Here is a 22,933-nt window from a genome sequence, read left to right on the forward strand (position 1 = left end):
CCATGAAAAGCTGCCACTCTGCCCATCAAAAGCTGCCACTCTGCTCATCAAAAGCTGACACTCTGCCCATCAAAAACTGCCACTCTGCCCATCAAAAGCTGCCACTCTGCCCATCACAAACTGCCACTCTGCCCATCAAAAGGTGACACTGTGCCCATCAAAAACTGCCACTCTGCCCATCAAAAGCTGCCACTCTGCCCATCAAAAGCTGCCACTGTGCCCATCAAAAACTGCCACTCTGCCCATCAAAAGCTGACACTGTGCCCATCAAAAACTGCTACTCTGCCCATCAAAAGCTGCCACTCTGCCCATCAAAAACTGCCACTCTGCCAATCAAAAGCTGCCACTGTGCCCATTAAAAGCTGACACTGTGCCCATCAAAAACTGCCACTCTGCCCATCAAAAGCTGACACTGTGCCCATCAAAAACTGCCACTCTGTCCATCAAAAGCTGACACTGTGCCCATTAAAAGCTGACACTGTGCCCATCAAAAACTGCCACTCTGTCCATCAAAAGCTGACACTGTGCCTATCAGAAACTGCCACTCTGCCCATCAAAAGCTGACACTGTGCCCATCAAAAACTGCCACTCTGCCCATCAAAAGCTGATACTGTACCCATAAAAAACTGCCACTCTGCCCATCAAAAGCTGACACTGTGCCCATCAAAAACTGCCACTCTGCCCATCAAAAGCTGACACTGTTCCCATCAAAAACCACCACTTTGCCCATCAAAAGCTGCCACTCTGCCCATCAAAAGCTGCCACTCTGCCCATCAAAAGCTGCCACTCTGCCCATCAAAAACTGCCACTCTGCCCATCAAAAGCTGCCACTCTGCCCATCAAAAGCTGACACTGTGCCCATCAAAATCTGCCACTCTGCCCATCAAAATCTGCCACTCTGCCCATCAAAAACTGCCACTTTGCCCATCAAAAGGTGCCACTGTGCCCATCAAAAGCTGCCACTCTGCCCATCAAAATCTGCCACTCTGCCCATCAAAAGCTGCCACTGTGCCCATCAAAAACTGCCACTCTGCCCATCAAAAACTGCCACTGTGCCCATCAAAAACTGCCACTCTGCCCATCAAAAGCTGACACTGTGCCCATCAAAAACTGCCACTCTGCAGTCTGCCCATCAAAAGCTGACACTGTGCCCATCAAAAACTGCCACTATGCTCATCAAAAGCTGACACTGTGCCCATCAAAAACTGCCACTCTGCAGTCTGCCCATCAAAAGCTGACACTGTGCCCATCAAAAACTGCCACTATGCTCATCAAAAGCTGACACTGTGCCCATCAAAAACTGCCACTCTGCAGTCTGCCCATCAAAAGCTGACACTGTGCCCATCAAAAACTGCCACTATGCTCATCAAAAGCTGACACTGTGCCCATCAAAAACTGCCACTCTGCCCATGAAAAGCTGCCACTCTGCCCATCAAAAGCTGCCACTCTGCTCATCAAAAGCTGACACTCTGCCCATCAAAAACTGCCACTCTGCCCATCAAAAGCTGCCACTCTGCCCATCACAAACTGCCACTCTGCCCATCAAAAGGTGACACTGTGCCCATCAAAAACTGCCACTCTGCCCATCAAAAGCTGCCACTCTGCCCATCAAAAGCTGCCACTGTGCCCATCAAAAACTGCCACTCTGCCCATCAAAAGCTGACACTGTGCCCATCAAAAACTGCTACTCTGCCCATCAAAAGCTGCCACTCTGCCCATCAAAAACTGCCACTCTGCCAATCAAAAGCTGCCACTGTGCCCATTAAAAGCTGACACTGTGCCCATCAAAAACTGCCACTCTGCCCATCAAAAGCTGACACTGTGCCCATCAAAAACTGCCACTCTGTCCATCAAAAGCTGACACTGTGCCCATTAAAAGCTGACACTGTGCCCATCAAAAACTGCCACTCTGTCCATCAAAAGCTGACACTGTGCCTATCAGAAACTGCCACTCTGCCCATCAAAAGCTGACACTGTGCCCATCAAAAACTGCCACTCTGCCCATCAAAAGCTGATACTGTACCCATAAAAAACTGCCACTCTGCCCATCAAAAGCTGACACTGTGCCCATCAAAAACTGCCACTCTGCCCATCAAAAGCTGACACTGTTCCCATCAAAAACCACCACTTTGCCCATCAAAAGCTGCCACTCTGCCCATCAAAATCTGCCACTCTGCCCATCAAAAGCTGCCACTGTGCCCATCAAAAACTGCCACTCTGCCCATCAAAAACTGCCACTGTGCCCATCAAAAACTGCCACTCTGCCCATCAAAAGCTGACACTGTGCCCATCAAAAACTGCCACTCTGCCCATCAAAAGCTGACACTGTGCCCATCAAAAACTGCCACTATGCTCATCAAAAGCTGACACTGTGCTCATCAAAAACTGCCACTCTGCCCATGAAAAGCTGCCACTCTGCCCATCAAAAGCTACCACTCTGCTCATCAAAAGCTGACACTCTGCCCATCAAAAACTGCCACTCTGCCCATCAAAAGCTGCCACTCTGCCCATCACAAACTGCCACTCTGCCCATCAAAAGCTAACACTGTGCCCATCAAAAACTGCCACTCTGCCCATCAAAAGCTGCCACTCTGCCCATCAAAAGCTGCCACTGTGCCCATCAAAAACTGCCACTCTGCCCATCAAAAGCTGACACTGTGCCCATCAAAAACTGCTACTCTGCCCATCAAAAGCTGCCACTCTGCCCATCAAAAACTGCCACTCTGCCCATCAAAAGCTGCCACTGTGCCCATCAAAAGCTGACACTGTGCCCATCAAAAATTGCCACTCTGCCCATCAAAAGCTGATACTGTACCCATAAAAAACTGCCACTCTGCCCATCAAAAGCTGACACTGTGCCCATCAAAAACTGCCACTCTGCCCATCAAAAGCTGACACTGTTCCCATCAAAAACCGCCACTCTGCCCATCAAAAGCTGCCACTCTGCCCATCAAAAACCGCCACTCTGCCCATCAAAAACTGCCACTCTGCCCATCAAAAGCTGCCACTCTGCCCATCAAAAGCTGACACTGTGCCCATCAAAAGCTGCCACTCTGCCCATCAAAAGCTGCCACTCTGCCCATCAAAAGCTGCCACAGTGCCCATCAAAAACTGCCACTCTGCCCATCAAAAGCTGCCACTCTGCCCATCAAAAGCTGCCACTGTGCCCATCAAAAGCTGACACTGTGCCCATCAAAAACTGCCACTCTGCCCATCAAAAGCTGACACTGTGCCCATCAAAAACTGCCACTCTGTCCTTCAAAAGCTGACACTGTGTCCATCAGAAACTGCCACTCTGCCCATCAAAAGCTGCCACTCTGCCCATCAAAAGCTGCCACTGTGCCCATCAAAAACTGCCACTCTGCCCATCAAAAGCTGCCACTCTGCTCATCAAAAGCTGACACTCTGCCCATTAAAAACTGCCACTCTGCCCATCACAAACTGCCACTCTGCCCATCAAAAGCTACCACTCTGCCCATCAAAAGCTGCCACTGTGCCCATCAAAAACTGCCACTCTGCCCATCAAAAGCTGACACTGTGCCCATCAAAAACTGCCACTCTGCCCACCAAAAGCTGACACTGTGCCCATCAGACACAGCCACTGTTGTGCCCATCAAAAACTGCCACTCTGCCCATCAAAAGCTGCCACTCTGCCCATCAAAAGCTGACAATGTGCCCATCAAAAACTGCCACTCTGCCCATCAAAAGCTGCCACTCTGCCCATCAAAAGCTGCCACTGTGCCCATCAAAAACTGCCACTCTGCCCATCAAAAGCTGCCACTCTGCCCATCAAAAGCTGCCACTGTGCCCATCAAAAGCTGACACTGTGCCCATCAAAAACTGCCACTCTGCCCATCAAAAGCTGACACTGTGCCCATCAAAAACTGCCACTCTGTCCTTCAAAAGCTGACACTGTGTCCATCAGAAACTGCCACTCTGCCCATCAAAAGCTGCCACTCTGCCCATCAAAAGCTGCCACTGTGCCCATCAAAAACTGCCACTCTGCCCATCAAAAGCTGCCACTCTGCTCATCAAAAGCTGACACTCTGCCCATTAAAAACTGCCACTCTGCCCATCACAAACTGCCACTCTGCCCATCAAAAGCTACCACTCTGCCCATCAAAAGATGCCACTGTGCCCATCAAAAACTGCCACTCTGCCCATCAAAAGCTGACACTGTGCCCATCAAAAACTGCCACTCTGCCCACCAAAAGCTGACACTGTGCCCATCAGACACAGCCACTGTTGTGCCCATCAAAAACTGCCACTCTGCCCATCAAAAGCTGCCACTCTGCCCATCAAAAGCTGACAATGTGCCCATCAAAAACTGCCACTCTGCCCATCAAAAGCTGCCACTCTGCCCATCAAAAGCTGCCACTGTGCCCATCAAAAACTGCCACTCTGACCATCAAAACCTGCCACTCTGCCCATCAAAAGCTGCCACTCTGCCCATCAAAAACTGCCACTCTGCCCATCAAAAGCTGCCACTGTGCGCATCAAAAACTGCCACTCTGCCCATCAAAAGCTGCCACTCTGCCCATCAAAAGCTGCCACTGTGCCCATCAAAAACTGCCACTCTGCCCATGAAAAGCTGCCACTCTGCCCATCAAAAGCTACCACTGTGCCCATCAAAAGCTGACACTGTGCCCATCAAAAACTGCCACTCTGCCCATCAAAAGCTGACACTAGGCCCATCAAAAACTGCCACTCTGTCCATCAAAAGCTGACACTGTGTCCATCAGAAACTGCCACTCTGCCCATCAAAAGCTGACACTGTGCCCATCAAAAACTGCCACTTTGCCCATCAAAAGCTGCCACTCTGCCCATCAAAAGCTGCCACTGTGCCCATCAAAAACTGCCACTCTGACCATCAAAACCTGCCACTCTGCCCATCAAAAGCTGCCACTCTGCCCATCAAAAACTGCCACTCTGCCCATCAAAAGCTGCCACTGTGCCCATCAAAAACTGCCACTCTGCCCATCAAAAGCTGCCACTCTGCCCATCAAAAGCTGACACTGTGCCCATCAAAAACTGCCACTCTGCCCATGAAAAGCTACCACTGTGCCCATCAAAAGCTGACACTGTGCCCATCAAAAACTGCCACTCTGCCCATCAAAAGCTGACACTAGGCCCATCAAAAACTGCCACTCTGTCCATCAAAAGCTGACACTGTGTCCATCAGAAACTGCCACTCTGCCCATCAAAAGCTGACACTGTGCCCATCAAAAACTGCCACTATGCTCATCAAAAGCTGACACTGTGCCCATCAAAAACTGCCACTCTGCCCATTAAAAGCTGCCACTCTGCCCATCAAAAGCTGCCACTCTGCTCATCAAAAGCTGACACTCTGCCCATCAAAAACTGCCACTCTGCCCATCAAAAGCTGCCACTCTGCCCATCACAAACTGCCACTCTGCCCATCAAAAGGTGACACTGTGCCCATCAAAAACTGCCACTCTGCCCATCAAAAGCTGCCACTCTGCCCATCAAAAGCTGCCACTGTGCCCATCAAAAACTGCCACTCTGCCCATCAAAAGCTGACACTGTGCCCATCAAAAACTGCTACTCTGCCCATCAAAAGCTGCCACTCTGCCCATCAAAAACTGCCACTCTGCCAATCAAAAGCTGCCACTGTGCCCATTAAAAGCTGACACTGTGCCCATCAAAAACTGCCACTCTGCCCATCAAAAGCTGACACTGTGCCCATCAAAAACTGCCACTCTGTCCATCAAAAGCTGACACTGTGCCCATTAAAAGCTGACACTGTGCCTATCAAAAACTGCCACTCTGCCCATCAAAAGCTGACACTGTGCCCATCAAAAACTGCCACTCTGTCCATCAAAAGCTGACACTGTGCCTATCAGAAACTGCCACTCTGCCCATCAAAAGCTGACACTGTGCCCATCAAAAACTGCCACTCTGCCCATCAAAAGCTGATACTGTACCCATAAAAAACTGCCACTCTGCCCATCAAAAGCTGACACTGTGCCCATCAAAAACTGCCACTCTGCCCATCAAAAGCTGACACTGTTCCCATCAAAAACCACCACTTTGCCCATCAAAAGCTGCCACTCTGCCCATCAAAATCTGCCACTCTGCCCATCAAAAGCTGCCACTGTGCCCATCAAAAACTGCCACTCTGCCCATCAAAAACTGCCACTGTGCCCATCAAAAACTGCCACTCTGCCCATCAAAAGCTGACACTGTGCCCATCAAAAACTGCCACTCTGCCCATCAAAAGCTGACACTGTGCCCATCAAAAACTGCCACTATGCTCATCAAAAGCTGACACTGTGCTCATCAAAAACTGCCACTCTGCCCATGAAAAGCTGCCACTCTGCCCATCAAAAGCTACCACTCTGCTCATCAAAAGCTGACACTCTGCCCATCAAAAACTGCCACTCTGCCCATCAAAAGCTAACACTGTGCCCATCAAAAACTGCCACTCTGCCCATCAAAAGCTGCCACTCTGCCCATCAAAAGCTGCCACTGTGCCCATCAAAAACTGCCACTGTGCCCATCAAAAGCTGCCACTCTGCCCATCAAAAGCTGCCACTCTGCCCATCAAAAGCTGACACTGTGCCCATCAAAAACTGCTACTCTGCCCATCAAAAGCTGCCACTCTGCCCATCAAAAACTGCCACTCTGCCCATCAAAAGCTGCCACTGTGCCCATCAAAAGCTGTCACTGTGCCCATCAAAAACTGCCACTCTGCCCATCAAAAGCTGACACTCTGCCCATCAAAATCTGCCACTCTGTCCATCAAAAGCTGACACTGTGCCCATCAGAAACTGCCACTCTGCCCATCAAAAGCTGACACTGTGCCCATCAAAAATTGCCACTCTGCCCATCAAAAGCTGATACTGTACCCATAAAAAACTGCCACTCTGCCCATCAAAAGCTGACACTGTGCCCATCAAAAACTGCCACTCTGCCCATCAAAAGCTGACACTGTTCCCATCAAAAACCGCCACTCTGCCCATCAAAAGCTGCCACTCTGCCCATCAAAAACCGCCACTCTGCCCATCAAAAACTGCCACTCTGCCCATCAAAAGCTGCCACTCTGCCCATCAAAAGCTGACACTGTGCCCATCAAAAGCTGCCACTCTGCCCATCAAAAGCTGCCACTCTGCCCATCAAAAGCTGCCACTGTGCCCATCAAAAACTGCCACTCTGCCCATCAAAAGCTGCCACTCTGCCCATCAAAAGCTGCCACTGTGCCCATCAAAAGCTGACACTGTGCCCATCAAAAACTGCCACTCTGCCCATCAAAAGCTGACACTGTGCCCATCAAAAACTGCCACTCTGTCCTTCAAAAGCTGACACTGTGTCCATCAGAAACTGCCACTCTGCCCATCAAAAGCTGCCACTCTGCCCATCAAAAGCTGCCACTGTGCCCATCAAAAACTGCCACTCTGCCCATCAAAAGCTGCCACTCTGCTCATCAAAAGCTGACACTCTGCCCATTAAAAACTGCCACTCTGCCCATCACAAACTGCCACTCTGCCCATCAAAAGCTACCACTCTGCCCATCAAAAGCTGCCACTGTGCCCATCAAAAACTGCCACTCTGCCCATCAAAAGCTGACACTGTGCCCATCAAAAACTGCCACTCTGCCCACCAAAAGCTGACACTGTGCCCATCAGACACAGCCACTGTTGTGCCCATCAAAAACTGCCACTCTGCCCATCAAAAGCTGCCACTCTGCCCATCAAAAGCTGACAATGTGCCCATCAAAAACTGCCACTCTGCCCATCAAAAGCTGCCACTCTGCCCATCAAAAGCTGCCACTGTGCCCATCAAAAACTGCCACTCTGCCCATCAAAAGCTGCCACTCTGCCCATCAAAAGCTGCCACTGTGCCCATCAAAAGCTGACACTGTGCCCATCAAAAACTGCCACTCTGCCCATCAAAAGCTGACACTGTGCCCATCAAAAACTGCCACTCTGTCCTTCAAAAGCTGACACTGTGTCCATCAGAAACTGCCACTCTGCCCACCAAAAGCTGCCACTCTGCCCATCAAAAGCTGCCACTGTGCCCATCAAAAACTGCCACTCTGCCCATCAAAAGCTGCCACTCTGCTCATCAAAAGCTGACACTCTGCCCATTAAAAACTGCCACTCTGCCCATCACAAACTGCCACTCTGCCCATCAAAAGCTACCACTCTGCCCATCAAAAGCTGCCACTGTGCCCATCAAAAACTGCCACTCTGCCCATCAAAAGCTGACACTGTGCCCATCAAAAACTGCCACTCTGCCCACCAAAAGCTGACACTGTGCCCATCAGACACAGCCACTGTTGTGCCCATCAAAAACTGCCACTCTGCCCATCAAAAGCTGCCACTCTGCCCATCAAAAGCTGACAATGTGCCCATCAAAAACTGCCACTCTGCCCATCAAAAGCTGCCACTCTGCCCATCAAAAGCTGACACTGTGCCTATCAAAAACTGCCACTTTGCCCATCAAAAGCTGCCACTCTGCCCATCAAAAGCTGCCACTGTGCCCATCAAAAGCTGCCACTCTGACCATCAAAACCTGCCACTCTGCCCATCAAAAGCTGCCACTCTGCCCATCAAAAACTGCCACTCTGCCCATCAAAAGCTGCCACTGTGCCCATCAAAAACTGCCACTCTGCCCATCAAAAGCTGCCACTCTGCCCATCAAAAGCTGACACTGTGCCTATCAAAAACTGCCACTCTGCCCATGAAAAGCTGCCACTCTGCCCATCAAAAGCTACCACTGTGCCCATCAAAAGCTGACACTGTGCCCATCAAAAACTGCCACTCTGCCCATCAAAAGCTGACACTAGGCCCATCAAAAACTGCCACTCTGTCCATCAAAAGCTGACACTGTGTCCATCAGAAACTGCCACTCTGCCCATCAAAAGCTGACACTGTGCCCATCAAAAACTGCCACTTTGCCCATCAAAAGCTGCCACTCTGCCCATCAAAAGCTGCCACTGTGCCCATCAAAAACTGCCACTCTGCCCATCAAAAACTGCCACTGTGCCCATCAAAAACTGCCACTCTGCCCATCAAAAGCTGACACTGTGCCCATCAAAAAGTGCCACTCTGCCCATCAAAAACTGCCACTGTGCCCATCAAAAACTGCTACTCTGCCCATTAAACACTGCCACTCTGCCCATCAAAAACTGCCACTCTGCCCATCAAAAGCTGCCACTGTGCCCATCAAAAGCTGACACTGTGCCCATCAAAAACTGCCACTCTGCCCATCAAAAGCTGACACTGTGCCCATCAAAAACTGCCACTCTGTCCATCAAAAGCTGACACTGTGCCCATCAAAAACTGCCACTCTGCCCATCAAAAGCTGACACTGTGCCCATCAAAAACTCCCACTCTGCCCATCAAAAGCTGACAGTGTGCCCATCAAAAACTGCCACTCTGCCCATCAAAAACTGCCACTCTGCCCATCAAAAGCTGACACTGTGCCCATTAAAAACTGCCACTCTACCCATCAAAAGCTGACACTGTGCCCATCAAAAGCTGCCACTCTGCCCATCAAAAGCTGACACTGTGCCCATCAAAAACCGCCACTCTGCCCATCAAAAGCTGACACTGTGCCCATCAAAAACTGCCACTCTGCCCATCAAAAGCTGACACTGTGCCCATCAAAAACTGCCACTATGCTCATCAAAAGCTGACACTGTGCCCATCAAAAACTGCCACTCTGCCCATGAAAAGCTGCCACTCTGCCCATCAAAAGCTGCCACTCTGCTCATCAAAAGCTGACACTGTGCCCATCAAAAACTGCCACTCTGCCCATCAAAAGCTGCCACTCTGCCCATCAAAAGCTGCCACTGTGTCCATCAAAAACTGCCACTCTGCCCATCAAAAGCTGACACTGTGCCCATCAAAAACTGCCACTCTGCCCATCAAAAACTGCTACTCTGCCCATCAAAAGCTGCCACTCTGCCCATCAAAAACTGCCACTCTGCCCATCAAAAGCTGTCACTGTGCCCATCAAAAGCTGACACTGTGCCCATCAAAAACTGCCACTCTGCCCATCAAAAGCTGCCACTCTACCCATCAAAAGCTGCCACTCTGCTCATCAAAAGCTGACACTCTGCCCATCAAAAACTGCCACTCTGCCCATCACAAACTGCCACTCTGCTCATCAAAAGCTGACACTCTGCCCATCAAAAACTGCCACTCTGCCCATCACAAACTGCCACTCTGCCCATCAAAAGCTGCCACTCTGCCCATCAAAAGCTGCCACTCTGCTCATCAAAAGCTGACACTCTGCCCATCAAAAACTGCCACTCTGCCCATCACAAACTGCCACTCTGCCCATCAAAAGCTGCCACTCTGCCCATCAAAAGCTGCCACTGTGCCCATCAAAAACTGCCACTCTGCCCATCAAAAGCTGACACTGTGCCCATCAAAAACTGCCACTCTGCCCACCAAAAGCTGACACTGTGCCCATCAGACACAGCCACTGTTGTGCCCATCAAAAACTGCCACTCTGCCCATCAAAAGCTGCCACACTGCCCATCAAAAACTGCCACTCTGACCATCAAAACCTGCCACTCTGCCCATCAAAAGCTGCCACTCTGCCCATCAAAAACTGCCACTCTGCCCATCAAAAGCTGACACTGTGCCCATCAAAAACTGCCACTCTGCCCATCAAAAGCTGACACTGTGTCCATCAAAAACTGCCACTCTGCCCATCAAAAGCTGCCACTGTGCCCATCAAAAGCTGCCACTGTCCCCATCAAAAACTGCCACTCTGCCCATCAAAAGCTGCCACTCTGCCCATAAAAAGCTGCCACTGTGCCCATCAAAAACTGCCACTCTGCCCATCAAAAGCTGCCACTCTGCCCATTAAAAGCTGACATTGTTCCCATCAAAAACTGCCACTCTGCCCATCAAAGGCTGACACTGTGCCCATCAGACACAGCCACTGTTGTGCCCATCAAAAACTGCCACTCTGCCCATCAAAAACTGCCACTCTACCCATCAAAAGCTGACACTGTGCCCATCAAAAACTGCCACTCTGCTCATCAAAAGCTGACACTCTGCCCATCAAAAGCTGACACTGTGCCCATCAGACACAGCCACTGTTGTGCCCATCAAAAACTGCCACTCTGCCCATCACCTCATGGCACAGATTATCCAGGGTCCTAGCCTAGAGTCACGGAGAGAGAAATGTAGAAGGGGCCCCCGGGAGGAGAACAAGCATGAACTTATGGAGAAGTGTGTTTCCTACATTCATTAGTAACATTTGAACATTAGACTAGGATCCGAATACGCTTGAGCTCATCACTACTCCCCACCAGAACAATAAGAAAAGCCTCTATTCAAAATGAAACAAAAAAAAATGTTTTGACTTGAGTTATACTGCACCCAAAATGAGAACCTTCCTCTATGGCCAGGAGCACAAGCGTGACTTTTAGGAGACTCTTAAAAAACTAATTTTTCAGTGTTTGGCAAAGTCACTGAGTTGGTGCAGTAAATAGATAAGCAGGTCCAAATGCTGCTCCTTGTAAATCCAAAACCTTTAAGGCGCTGATGGAGTTATTGCCCTTCTAAAAAAAAAAACTACAACCAGGGTTGGCGACATTGCGAGGCAAAGCGTAACAATAACGGTATTGTAGGCCACATAATATCCTTCAAGGTTTTCTGCATTTTCTTTATCTCCAACTCTTAAATGGTAATCAACCTACTGTTGATCTCCTTCCAATGACAATTCTTGGGCATCGTTCAAATTACTGGCCTTAATTACGAGATGTATTATTGGAAAGAACCCTAGAGCAAAGGAATCGGGGAGATGTTGGATAGAGCGCCTTAAATGCACTGCAGACCGGGGGCAGAGGAGAAATCCATCGAGCGAAGCACATTGATCCGATTATCATCCAAATTACGGGAGCAGAGGCAGCAGCCGAGTGACTCAAGACTTCAACCTTCTCCAAGTCAGCTTGTCTGATGGAACGGCAGACCATGAGGGGGTGTCTGGCCTCAGCCAAGTTGGATCTCACACCAGGAAAGTGAACTGGCATGGGAAACGCTATTACAGAGCTGTAACCTGGCCAGTATCTAAGAGGGTTAACGTATGTTTTAATGAAGACCTCCAGACAAGGGACGAGGGCTGCCAGCTCTGTCTTGGAAAGAACGTTCGAACCATGTGATTTAGTCCAGGTTCAGTCTCAAAGCACAATCAGGGATCCCGAGCTCCAGGTTAAAGAGGGACTCCGCTATGGAGCTATGACAACTCTTCTGTAGTATCCAATGCCAAGACAGTTAAAGTGATTCTGTCACTACTTTTTGAAAGTGAAATTTAAGGTGGTTCTAAGGGCAGAAGGTTTTTTACGTTAAAGTGGTTCTAAAGGTTCAAATTGAAAAAAAAATACCAAACATGTTATACTTATCTGCCTACAGCCCTGAACCCCCCCCCCCCCCCCCCCGCTGAGTGCCCCCAATAGCAAGCTGCTTGCCATGGAGGCACTTGAGCACGCTCGCTCCTGAGTCACGCTCCTGTGAATTCCCCCCCCCCCCCGCTCTCTCCTCATTGGCCCACTGCTGTGTGAGCCAATGAGGAGACAGAGACCCAGGAGAGCCGCTGCTCTCATGCACATCGCTGAATCGAGATGGGGCTCAGGTAAATATAAGGGGAGGCTGGGAGGAGGAGCTGCACTCAGAAGGTTTTTTTTTTATCTTAATGAATAGAATGATGATTGAAGCTGGAAGTGACAAGGATTTTATCTTATTCACCCCTTGCGCTAGCAATAAAGTAAAAGAAAATAAAGTGTAAACAATGTAAATTAAATGGAAAATAAAAAATAAAATAAAATATTTTACATAAAATAAAAATAATCATAAAAATATTAAAAGCAAACCTGCCCCCCTGTCTTTATGTATAAATTCAAAACATATACACTATATTGCCAAAAGTATTGGGACGCCTGCCTTTACACACAGATGAACTTAAATGACATCCCAGTCTTTAGTCCATAGGGCTCAATATGGAGTTGGCGCACCCTTTGCAGCTATAATAGCTTCAACTCTTCTGGGAAGACTGTCCACAAGGTTTAGGAGTGTGTCTATGGGAATGTTTGACCATTCTTCCTCCATTTGTGAGGTCAGGCACTGATGTTGGACGAGAAGGCCTGGCTCGCAGTCTCTGCTCGAATTCATCCCAAAGGTGTTCTATCGGGTTGAGGTCAGGACTCTTTGCAGGCCAGTCAAGTTCCTCCACCCCAAACTCACTCCTCCATGTCTCTATTGACCTTGCTTTGTGCTCTGGTGCGCAATCATATTGGAACAGGAAGGGGCCATCCCCAAACTGTTCCCACAAAGTTGGGAGCATGAAATTGTCCAAAATGTCTTGGTATGCTGGCGCCTTAAGAGTTCCCTTCACTGGCACTAAGGGGCCAAGTCCTCTCGGGGTCAGGAACAGCTGGTCTTTGAGTAGAGACAGACTTCCCTCCACGCCTTGTAGTTAAAATTTCAGAGGCGGCAGTCAGGAACACTTTCCTCCATTAGCTGCTCCAGCAAGACCACTCGTAGCAGGAAATAGTATATTTTAAAAGAAAAAGAGGCGCTTTACCACTAAGGGGCCAAGCCCAACCCCTGAAAAAAACCCCATACCTTAATCCCCCCTCCACCAAATGATTTGGAACGGTGCTGTTTGGAGAGCAAATAACGCATCAGCAAGCGCTTACCCCGAATTGTTCATGCCCCGACTTGGGTTGGGTTAGGCGGAACACTTTGGTGGGGGTGGGTCAGCCACACCTCTTGACCTTTGACCTCTGGGGGACACGCCTGCTGACCTTAACCTTTGGGGGTGGTCCCTATTCCAATCCTTGAGTCCTAACCTTGTTCTTCCAGGGGAAACCCTAACCTTAACCCTAACCCTAACCTTTGGGGGTGGTCCCTATTCCAATCCTTGATTCTAAGTCATTTTCTAGCATACATTAAAAAAATGGCAAAATTTCCAGGCAAACAGTTAAATAAACGTATGCGGGAGAAAGATTTCTATATTAGTTGAGGGCCAAGACACTTATTAAACAAGTGCAACACGGCACCCAAAACACACATTAATATGTGAATGTAAAAAAAGGGTCCTGTACCCCGCGGTGAATCCTTCTCATGACTTGTGGCTGAAGGCAGGAAGCGGTGAACGCCCGACGTTCAAATAGGACTTGTTACCTAGAAAATAAAATCAATTTGTTCAAAGTTTGGTTTGCTGTTAAATAAACCAACAAGGAAGTAAAAGAATATTTGCTTTAGTCGGTGTTTGACACTTTTAGGTGATAAAGTTATGACTCAGTTTGGTCAATGACGAAAAACCTGGACATTGAGTTTCAGCATGGAATGCTTGGTTCTGGAAGTTCCTGTGACCTTGACAGTGTGACTTTTACAATGAATCCTGGAAGGAACAGCAAAGAGCAAAAACAAATGTGGGATAATGGTAAGTTCATTATGTGTTGAACCTTTTACTTTCTACTTTGCCTTTTTTTAAAGACCTATGAGCGTTATTTGCAATAAAGTTTTCCTGGCAGGGAGATTCCCTGGGCATTCCCCACACTATTTCTTCTGCTGATCATTGTCGTTGACACAGAAGGTGATGGAAACAGGGCCGTCCTTAACACAGGGCAAAAGGGGCAGCTCCCCCCCCCCCCCGGGCCCAGTCATTGTTGTGGGTCCCAAAGCAGCTGCCCCTTGAGCCCGCACCGTCTACAAATAGTTAATAAGTGGCATTGGGAGGGCTGAAGAAAATGTCTGCCCAGGGTCCAATCTATATTAAAAATGGCCCTGGATGGAAAGTGTAACATTTTGAGTTGTTATTGGAGGAGGAATAGAGAGAGAATCTTTCAATTAGGAGCTTTGTTCCAGTGACAACTGCCCAGTGGTGACCACGGATGCGGAACTCCCTTCCACAATTGGTGGTTTCAGCGGGGAGTGTTGACAAATTCAAAAACCTTTTAGTTTGGCATCTTAGTGAACACAATATACCGGGAGATGGGAAATGGTAGAGACATAGATACACACACATTGAACTGGATGGACTGTAGTCTTTATTCAACCTTACCAACTACACTATATTACCAAAAGTATTGGGACGCCTGCCTTCACACGCACATGAACTTTAATGGCATCCCAGTCTTGGTCCGTAGGGTTTAGTATTGAGTTGGTCCAACCCTTTGCAGCTATAACAGCCTCAACTCTTCTGGGAAGGTTCTGGAGTGTCGATATTCGTTATACTGAATCTCGAATCATGTCAAATTCATTCGTTATATGCGCTATAATTTCGTTCGTATTCGTTGAAATTCGATATTTATGTATGTATATATATTCGTGATAGTGATTCGTAGTTTGGAAAGTCGTTTGTTTATTGAATCTTATTAACACACACAATGACAGTATCTCTTCTCCTCTGTTCAAATACAATGCAACACCCTTCTCTCACTCAGTTCTCAGGAATGCACTTTGCCAGTAATCCGACCTCCAGCACCAAAATTAATCAGCTGATTGGACTGTAAGATTTACTTTGAGTTGACCTTTTGTTCCATTAGATCTTTAAAGAATTACCCAATCATGTCGAATTCATTCGTTATATCCGCTATAATTTCTTTCATATTAGTTGAAATTCGTTATTCTTTTATTCGGACATTCGGATGCATCCGAATGTCTGAAAGATGCAAAATTCGGCCGGATTTCGATCCGTTACGAAACGAATTGCACAAGCCTACATTTTGCCCCCCTGTACAAATCATTAGTAAGACCTCATCTGGAATATGCAGTTCAGTTTTGGGCTCCGGTTCTCAAAAAGGATATCGGGGAACTGGAGAAAGTGCAGAGAAGAGCAACCAAACTGATAAGGGGCATGGAGGAGCTCAGCTATGAGGAAAGATTAGAGGAACTGAATTTATTCTCTCTTGATAAGAGGAGATTAAGGGGGGATATGATCAAAATGTATAAATACATAAGTGGTCCATATAGTGAACTTGGTGTTGAGTTATTCACTTTAACCACTTGACATCCGCGCTATGCACGAATGACGGCCACATCGCGGATCTGAATTCCTGGGAGGCCGTCCCCTGTGCACGCGCCCTGCAGGGCGCGCGCCGAGCGCGCTGTGATCACCGAGTCACTGAGACTCGGGTGATCACCGATCCAAGTAAGGGGCCGATCACGGCCCCTTACCATGTGATCAGCTGTCAGCCAATGACAGCTGATCACATGATGTAAACAAAAGATCGGTAATCGTTTTTTTTTCTACTCACGCTGATAGCGCGAGTAGAAAAAAAAGCTGATCACCAGCTCAGATGCGAGGGACATCGGTCCCGAAGTGGACGAGGCACATCTGCCACATCTGTGCCACCTAACAGTGCCCACAGTGCCACCTAAGAGTGCCTACAGTGCCACCTATCAATGCCCACAAGTGCCAGCTATCAATGCCCACCAGTAGTGCCAATCAGTGCCACCTAGCAGTGCTGCCTATCAGTGTAACTGATCAGTGCCCATTATTGCCACCCATCAGTGCCCATCACTGCCGCCTATCAGTGCCGCCTCATCAGCGTACATCAATGAGGGAGAAAAATTACCTGTTTTAAATTTTTTAAAACAAAATATAAAAAAAAAATGTATTTATTTTTTTAAATTCAGTCTTTTTACATTTTTTTAACGAAAAAATAAAAACCGCAGAGGTGATCAAATACCACCAAAAGAAAGTTCTATTTGTGGGGAAAAAATAATAAAAAATTACATTTGGGTACAGTGTTGTATGACCGCGCAATTGTCATTCAAAGTGCATCAGTGCTGAAAGCTGAAAATTGGCCTGGATAGGAGGGGGGTGTAGGTGCCCAGTAAGCAAGTGGTTAAGGTCATCACAGAGGACAAGGGGGGGGCGCTCTTTACGTCTAGAGGAAAAGAGATTTCATCCCCAAATACGGAAAGGTTTCTTCACTGTAAGAGCTGTGAAAATGTGGAATAGACTCCCTCCAGAGGTGGTTCTGGCCAGCTCAGTAGATTGCTTTTAAAAAGGCCTGGATTATTTCCTAAATGTACAGAATATAACTGGATTGATTAGGTTGATCCGGAGAATATCCGATTGCCTCTCGGGGGATCAGGAAGGAATTTTTACCTCCCCCCCGCTGTAGCAAATTGGATCATGCTTTGCTGGGGTTTTTCGCCTTCCTCTGGATCAACTGTGGCTATAGGATTGTGTATATGGGATTGTATTTATTTAATTTTTTTTTTTTTTTTTTTTGGTTGAAATAGATGGACTTGTGTCTTTTTTTCAACCTATCGATGTAACTACCCCGTTTCCCAGAAAATAAGACCTAGCGTGATTGTCGGTGATGGCTGCAATATAAGCCCTACCCCCCAAATAAGCCCTAGTTAAAGTCCTTGTAGGTCTTATTTTCAGGGTAGGGCTTATTTTCAGAGAAACAGGCTAGGGCTTATATGGGGGGTAGGGCTTATATTGCAGCCATCACTGACAATCATGCTAGGTCTTATTTTCGGGGAAACAGGGTATGTAACTGTATGTCAGTGGAAGGAATTCTGCCCCATCGTTGCTGTAAGTTCACTTTAAGGAATCGTGCCCCATTATTGGTGTCAGCCACAGGAATTCTGCCCCATTGCTGGTGTCAGTGGATGGAATAGCACCCCAAGAGCCAGATTGTCAGAAACCATGAATCAGACAGAGACAGAAGTACAGTTAAATCCCACTTGTTTAATAATAACAAAAAGCAGAGTAAACGTAGTCAAAACATAGCCATGGTCCGGCTATCCCCTACTCTTGCTACCTTCAAGCGATCCCTGAAAACTCATCTCTTCAGGAAAGCCTGTCACGTCTCCAACTAATCTCCTACCACTTTCATCAGCTCATCCCCCACAGTTACAACCTTTTGTACCACCTGCCCTACCCTATTTGATTGTAAGCTCTTCTGAGCAGGGTCCTCTTAATCTTCTTGTATTTTATTGTATTATAACTGTATTGTCTCCGTTTTAGATTGTAAAGCGCTGCGTAAACTGTTGGCGCTATAAAAATCCTGTATAATAATAATAATAGCCAGAGTTCATGAACCGGAACGGATAGTCAGACAAGCCAAAACATCAGGGAGCTAGAGATCAGCGTAGTAGAACAGCAAGCAGGTTCTGGAGCCAGAAGGAATGTCAGCCAAGCCAGTCTTTACCAGGAACACAGGAGAGCGTCTCTAGAAATGTGACCAAGGCGAAGGCAGAGACCATCTGGGCTGGGCGGCTTAAGTAGGCAGGACTAACGAGCAGGATATCATCAACAGGTGAGTCACTGTGGAGAGATGGGAGCTGGCAATTAGCCGACAGCAGAGCGGCCAGCTCAGAGAAGGAAGGGCTGAGCCCAGCCCTGACACAGATTAAGGCAAGCAAAAGGGCCGTATCCGGCCTCCAGTTTAGAGACTGCGGACTTTAATAAAATCAGATCAGTTGGTCGGTCACATCAAAAATCCTTGTCCAGCATTTGGTGCAAAGACACAAAATGGAAAATTAAAATCCCCTTGATGATTGAACCAATCAGGTATTGGTATTCATCTCCAGACCCGCTGTAGGACAATGACAGTTAGATTGGGATTGGCGGCACAGGCTCCTTCGCCCGAAGAGGTTTATGTCCCCGGTGGAGGGGGGGAGGCGGTGCGGCTGTTTTGCTCGCGGAGTATTCAAGCATCTCTGAGCTGTAATCAATTTACATTTTAAGTATCCAATTCTCCGGTTTCTGGCACAACGATCGTTCTCCCCCGTATTCTATTTGTGGCCCAGCCAAGAGGACGGCAATTCTAAACAGGAGCCATTAGAAGTCCATGCATAAGATATGGAGTGTGATGTAATGGAAAAGGATGCAGATGTAACTGGTAAACTCTGTAGCAACCCGGCTCTGTTATTTGTATCAGTAAATATAAATGCTAACAATTGTATCAAAATTGTATGATAAAGATGTTACTATATCAAAAGGGTTTTTATTTTTTTTTAAATGATATGTAAACCTGATCATTAAAATCCCATATAAACATTACCGCTTTACTGTCATTACAAAAGTAAATTTTAATCTTATTAATAATCCCGACTAATGCTGCCATGGAGGTTCTTGTTCAATCACTTCCTGCTCCGGTGACAACACTCTGCCCTGTCTTACAATTGTACTTCCCTGTTGTCACCAAGTAAATTTTAATCTTATTAATAATCCCAGATAATCCTGCCATGGAGGCCCTTGTTCAATCACTTCCTGCTCTGGTGACAACACTCTGCCCTGTCTTACAATTGTACTTCCCTGTTGTCACCCTGTCACATGGGAATCCATTGGAGGCTACAAGCAGGGCTGCTGTTAAAACTTACGGGGCCCTATACAGTATACCCAGCAGGGCCCCCCCACAAGTGACTGAGGACATAGATTTATCAGTCCCTCTCTCAGCCTCTGAGGCTTCCTTCTCATTCACAAACTGAAGCATAGTAAACACAGTTCAGTGATGAATACACACAGGAGTGATTGGTTCTGATCACTCGCAGTGTTCATTCAGGCAAGGAAGGGGCCAGTAAATGACCCCCCCCCCCGTGTTTCGGCAGGAGAGGAGGACAGCCAGCAGCGCTGCTTGGGAAAGAGGGTACACGGGGGGGGGGGGGCACGGACAGCCGATGGAAGGGGCGCATGTGCTAGAACAAATCCCGTGCAATGCAGCCGGAGGGAGGGAGAGGAGGAGAAGCTGGCAGTGCTGCAGTGGGAGACAGAAGACGATCGAAGTCAGTACAGCTGGCCCTCCTGCTCAGCAGATGCCCGGGCCCCCTGTTTGAACTGATGGGGCCCGGGCCCAGTACAGGAGAGCCGGCTGTACTGCCTTATCAGTGGGCCAAACCAGAAGTGTCAGTTTAAGACACATTACACAGCCATGGTCCACTGTTGTCACCATCAGGAAAACCCGCCCTGAGAAATGCCATGCAACCATCACTGGGGTGTGTGGGTGGTCAGGAAATGGCAGCAAAGAGGTGCAGGGAATAAGCAAACAAGCACTTAACAGGACATGTGGACACTCAATGAAGTTGGGTGAGAAGCTGTGTAACTTTAAATTGCGTAATGGGTTCTTTACTGTTAGAGCAGTAAGGATGTGGAACTCCCTTCCACAATTGGTGGTTTCAGCGGGGAGTGTTGACAAATTCAAAAAACTTCTAGATTGGCATCTTAGTGAACATAATATACCGGGAGATGGGAAATGGTAGAGACATAGATACACACACATTGAACTGGATGGACTGTAGTCTTTATTCAACCTTACCAACTACACTATATTACCAAAAGTATTGGGACGCCTGCCTTTACACGCACATGAACTTTAATGCCATCCCAGTCTTAGTCTGTAGGGTTCAATATTGAGTTGGCCCACCCTTTGCAGCTATAACAGCTTCAACTCTTCCGGTGAAGGCTGTTTCACAATGTTTAGGAGTGTGCCTATGGGAATGTTTGACCGTTCTTCCAGAAGCCCATTTGTGAGGTCAGGCACTGATGTTGGACGAGAAGGACTGGCTCACAGTCTCCGCTCTAATTCATTCCTAAGGTGTTTTATGGGGTCGAGGTCAGGACTCTGTGCAGACCATTCAAGTTCCTCCACCCCAAACTTGCTCATCCATGTCTTTATGGACCTTGTGCACTGATCCAAAGCATTTGGTGAAGGGGGATTATGGTGTGCGAATGTTTTTCAGGGGTTGGGCTTGGCCCCTTAGTTCCAGTGAACGGAACTATTAGGACAATTTCATGCTCTCAACTTTGTGGGAACAGTTTGGGGACGGCCCCTTCCTGTTCCAACATGACCAGTGTACAGAGCAAGGTCCATAAAGGCGTAGATGAGCGAGTTTGGGGTGGTGGAACTTGAGTTCTGGCCTCAACCCAACAGAACACCTTTGGGATGAATTAGAGCGGAGACTGCGAGCCAGGCCTTCTCGTCCAACATCAGTGCCTGACCTCACAAATGCTCTTCTGGAAGAATGGTCAAACATTCCCATAGACACACTCCTAAACCTTGTGGACAGCCTTCCCAGAAGAGTTGAAGCTGTTATAGCTGCAAAGGGCGGAGCCAACTCAATATTGAACCCTACGGACCAAGGCTGGGATGCCATTAAAGTTCATGTGTGTGGGGTTTTTTTTCGAATTGGTATTTTTTAACATTTTTATAACCAGTGCTTTAGAGCTCTAAATGTCAGCAGGTTAGTATTTACATCTTTCTTTATTAATAGTGCTTTTGAATTACATTTTTTTAAGTTTCAAAATGTTTAAACTGATTTATTATTTTTGAATTAAATCTGTATAAAATAATTAATTTTAGAAATAAAATGCTTATTACATGGTGCATCCATGATGCTCAGTTTGCAAAGAATGCTGGACTTTCTAATATGATGACCCGGCACTATTTCCTTGAGTGTAGGCGGGCCATACAAGCTGCCTAACAAAGTAACATTTAAACCTCTAGCGCCCCCTTCCGCCCTGTTCATAATTTTGACACACACTTCCCGTCCTCTTGGTTCATCTGTCAGAACTTTTGGAAAAACCCAATGCTTCCAGGTACGAGGGAAGCATGAAATCCCCCTTCCTCTCAAGATGTAATGCTTAGGTCTGAACGCTAATCATCAGACCCAAACACTGTCATTTGGGGGAGGGCAGAGAGTCATTAACCTTGAATAACTTTGGTTGGGCTACTTAGACGGGCAGGAGCCCTTCAGGCTGTGATCTTCTCCTCCAGGAAAAGACCAAGCAGCGGCAGTCCCCAAACTATTTATGCACTCCCCCAGCCACCTTCTGGGCTCCCTCCCCCAGGGATTAGTGGAGACAACATAAATAGGGTACAAAAAAAGGGGTTGAGTAGATGGGACTTTCAAGGTGAATCTAATGTCTCCCTCATCCTAAGGGAGACATTAGATGCACCTTGAAAGTCCCATCTACTCAATCCCTTCTTTTGTATATTGATTTACTACTGGGATGTTGGTGCTAAAGGCTATCAATCATAAACACTTTGTGTGATAAATACAGTGGGGTAAATATAATTATACGATCCCCTGAAGATTGTGTAAGTTTGCCCACTTATGAAGAAATGAGTGGGCAAATAGGTGTATTTTAAATGATAGAGACAGAATATCAACCAAAAATCCAGAAAAAACACGCAATACAAATGTTATAAATGGAGTTGAAGTTCGGTGAGTAAAATAAGTATTTGAACCCCTACCAACCAACAATAATTCTGGCTCCCACAGACTGGCTACTAGGGATGAGCTTCGTGTTCGAGTCGAACCCATGTTCGACTCGAACATCGGCTGTTCGATCGTTCGCCGAATTGCGAACGTTATGGGCCGTTCGCGCCAAATTCGTGTGGCGCGTCACGGCCCATAATTCACTGCGGCATCGCAGTGCATTGCTTGCTGATGATTGGCCAAGCATGCACTATGACCCGCATGCTTGGCCAATCACAGCGCCGCCTTAACAGAGAGCCATAATTGGCCAAAGCCAAGGAGGCTTTGGCCAATTATGGCTCAGGGGATTTAGTACACGCCCCACACTATATAAAGCCGCCTGCACGGCGGCCCTGTGCAGTGTGTTCCGGTGTGCTTAGAGAGAGAGAGAGACAGTGTCATTTCATTTGAGTTAGATAGATTAGGCAGGACAGTCAGTCAGTTAGCTGCACTTAAAGTGTATTGTGTATATATATGCATCCCAGGTGTTGCATATATATATATATATATATATACACTGTATTCAGTTTAGCTAGATCCGTTCCTGTTATCTTCTAGACTATTTACATTTAGTGCAGTGCGTCCTGCTCACAGTGTTCAGCTAGATCCGTTCCTGTTATATTCCTACTGACAGGCAGGCTTGTCTTGTTACAGTATTTTGAAGAAAATTACTGGTGTTCTTTTGATCCTATTAGTACCACAGTCAGGCAGCTAGATTATTTACA

This window comes from Aquarana catesbeiana, linkage group LG12, assembly GCF_042186555.1.
Source record: "Aquarana catesbeiana isolate 2022-GZ linkage group LG12, ASM4218655v1, whole genome shotgun sequence".
NCBI lineage: Eukaryota > Metazoa > Chordata > Amphibia > Anura > Ranidae > Aquarana > Aquarana catesbeiana.